A 3,534-nucleotide genomic window follows, 5' to 3' on the forward strand; every position below is an offset into this window, starting at 1 on the left:
AATGTGTTTCACTACTAAGTCTTAGCATTACAGAGGACAGTATCTCCTAGTTTTCTTTTTACTTATGAGCATTTTTTGAAAAATTCTGGATGACTGAGTTTATTCAATATATAAGGGCATTTTATAACTCCTAAAAAGCTGAAATGGCATCCATATGTAAACTCATCACGGCATTTCCCCTAGTTCCCTAAGATCCCAACACCGAACCACATCCCAGTGCGAATCTCGGATACCAGTGCTTCTCACAAAGGGAATATATTGACCCGTTGAAAGTCGCTAATTCATGTTGAGAATTCATCATGCTCCATAGAAAGCCAGGATACAGACAAGGGAGACAAGATTCTGCGACTCAAGAGAGAAGTGGTCTAAAGAGCCAGGCTTCACTATGATAAGAAGAAAAGGAAAAAATAAAGAAGTTGATAACAAACACCCAGGCACAAAAGTTAGAAGCAGAGACCTAAAGGTTTGCAGGTTCTCAGTCCAGGCATTTCAGGAAGAAAAGCAGACACAGCCCCAGACCCGGGACAGAACACGTACCTGAGAAGCTGCCATTTCCTCCTCTTCTTCCTCCTGCTCTGCGTCTTCTCTGGGGATGCTACATCGAAAACTCACATCTGCATTTGAGAAAATACCTTCAAAGGCATCCATGCAGCTGTTTAACCTGCAACTGCTGCAGGGAAACAGAAGAAGTTTTCCTGTTTCCCTCACCCTTTTCTGAGCTCCTTCTCGACTTTCTGTGTTCCCAATCTGTAGTGGGGAATCAAGACTAACCTGATAATGCTAATCACATCCTGGTGCTCTACCCTATTTGCAGATCGTCCGGGCTAGTTCTTCTCCTTCCTTTTCGAGTTACAGAGAACAGTTCACGAGAGACAGTGGACCCTACTTCTGGGCTAGCTGACCCACCCTAGGAGGGTTGTGAAAGAAATATAAGAGGAAGACCCGCATTCAGAGCCCTGAGGGGAAACCTCACACCTGAGACCTCAGGAAGGGAGGGTTTAGGGAGGGAACTTCTAGAAACAAAGAAGGTCAACCTGATTCCCTGGGGAGGGGCTCTTTCTAGGATGGGTGTGGTGGTCCACAGCCTGCCTGTACCCTTGGGGGCTGGGAGGGGAGAGGTGAGTGTTTGGTCAGAATCACCTGGGGGTCTTGGGTTCCTGCCAGGCTCTACTTGCAGAATTCTTCCCAAAGATCTCCCCTGTCCTTAGTTTTTTTTCACCCGCCTCTGCAGCCTGGGGACACAGGTTTTCACAAAATGATTTGCTTTTTGTGACCACCTCTCTGCAGGCGTGGCAGCTCCAACTTCAGAGACCAGGAGCCTGGAAGCATTTCCATCCCCGCTTTCTTGGAAAAGAAACCAGGGGCAGCAGGAGGCCTGGCGTGTTGCAGTCCAGGGCGACTGAGCGACTGAACTGAACTGAACTGAGCAGGACACGCTAGGTTCACAGTGCGTATGGGCTGAGCCAAATGCCTCTGAAAACGATGCCCTAAATGCTATCTGATAATGATCGGTGTTGTCATAAGTTACATCACACATGAATTAACACCTGAGAATGTTGTTGCTCTACTTCCTGTGTGTGTTTTTCTAGGTTTTATGAATCAACTGCTACAGTTCATTCTCTGCTCCATTTAGAGAGCTCTATTTTCCCACATCTTTAAAGTCCAATTGAAGAAGGAATTCATAGGGCCTGGAGTCCATCTCAGGCCTGTCTGTGCTGATCGTGGGTGGCCACCTCTCCAGTGGACTCTGAACTCTGTGCTTAGCGCCTGTGGGAATGATAATGGAAGGATAAGACCCCCCTCTGGACAGGGGAATCTTGAAGAAGAGAAAACAGACACTAATCACCCCTGCCTCCGGACACTATCTATCACAATGTAAGCACAGGCTTATCGGTTATTAACTATTTGGAATGTAACTGCGGGCTTATTGATTATTGACTGTTTGAACACATAACACGTGAATGATGGGGTTACTGTAGTTGTATTTACCCTTCCTTTGTTTATGTAAGTCTCAAGGGAATTGGGGTAGTGGGTTTGGACACGTACACATGGGGTATAAAAGATTTTCACAAACGCTGGACGGGGTCCTTGGCTAAGAGGAGACTCTGCCTTGGGCCCGCCGCCGTAATAAACTGCACTCCACTATCTGCATTGTCCTTCTGAGTGAGTCTGTTTCCCTGAAAGCGTGGCTATAACATTTGGTGCATTGGCCGGGAAACTCCTCACTTTGAGGAGACAGGTCTCATTTGAGGCCACCCCGAGGCTTTGTAGCTTGAATCTCCTAGAGGGGGGAAGGCGCCTCGCCCCTCTGGAAGTATTCAGCCTTTCAAAGCCCGGTTTCTTCGCTTTGGCAGGTAGTGAACGGCAGCAGGGAACTGAGCGCTCAGGTGAGGAGGAGCCCACCCAGCAGGGTGGAAGAGGGGGCCTGATCACCCCCCTGGAGGGACCAGAAGGGAGCCGCATAGGAAACTGGTTTGGGTTGGTGACAATAGCTGCTCGGCACTGAGGCCGACGGCCGTGCCAGGGATGAAGAGAGGGACTTAGGGTTTAAGAAGGCCAGTCAGGAGGTGTGTCCACGCCGTCCTAGGGAACGTGCCGAGCTGTCGCCACAGGTTTTTCTTTTTTTCTTCTTTTTTTTTAATATATATTTATTTATTTATTTGACTGCATGAGGTCTTAGTTACAGCACATGGGATCTTGTTCCCTGACCAGGGTTTGAACCCGGGCCCCCTGCATTGGAAGCACAGAGTCTTAGCCACTGAACCACCAGGGAAGTCCCAGGTTTTTCTTTTTTTTACAAAGAGGATATTGATTTCTGCATGCTCGTATTCTGCCCTCCCCCAGGAGGTACCCATCTGCTGTGTGACCCATCATCTCCCCTGCCAGTGGAGACAGGTAAATTGGCTTCTCAGGAAGGCCCTGGGACGTGGGAATCCAGAGGTAAGAAAATGGGAGGAAGGCCACTGTATTGGAGAATATGATTAAGAATTTTAAGAAAGGATTCGATGGAGACTATGGGAAGAAAATGACACCCGGCCGGCTGCGTACCCTTTGTGAAGTCGAATGGCCTTCAGTGGGAGTTGGCTGGCCACCAGAGGGAACTATGGACTTAAATCTCATAAAGGCAGTCTATGCTATAGTTACGGGAAAGCCCGGACACCCTGATCAGTTCCCGTACATAGACTCTTGGCTGGGAATAGCCCAAGACCCCCCCAAATGGGCCCGTTTTTATGCTCATGGCGGGGAAGGAAAAATCTTGATGGCTCAAAAGATAACCAAGGATGAGAAGGAAATTTTACAGGACCCTGAAGGAGATGAGCTTCCCCGACCTCCGTATTGGATGATGGTTCTGCCAGCTAGTAACACCGTGGCCACCGGAGGAAGCAGCCAGGGACCGGTAAGCCTCCCGGACTCCTCAGGGGTCCTGACAGCTCCACAGGTTGTAGAGCCACCCTCCCAGCAGGCTCCAACCTCAACTGGAGGGGCAATGAGCCCACCGGACTCTACCACCCCGGATGCTGCTCCTACTTTCCC

General features: G+C 49.3%; 1 non-coding gene across 1 annotated transcript; it reads right to left on the reverse strand.

Moving 5' to 3' along the window:
* Positions 1-2,700: 2,700 nt before the first annotated feature.
* TRNAG-UCC lies at positions 2,701-2,773 on the reverse strand. The gene has a single exon. It is a non-coding gene; the product is annotated as a tRNA-Gly (tRNA).
* Positions 2,774-3,534: the final 761 nt, after the last annotated feature.

Source organism: Cervus elaphus, chromosome 4 (assembly GCF_910594005.1).
Source record: "Cervus elaphus chromosome 4, mCerEla1.1, whole genome shotgun sequence".
In the NCBI taxonomy this organism is placed as follows: domain Eukaryota; kingdom Metazoa; phylum Chordata; class Mammalia; order Artiodactyla; family Cervidae; genus Cervus; species Cervus elaphus.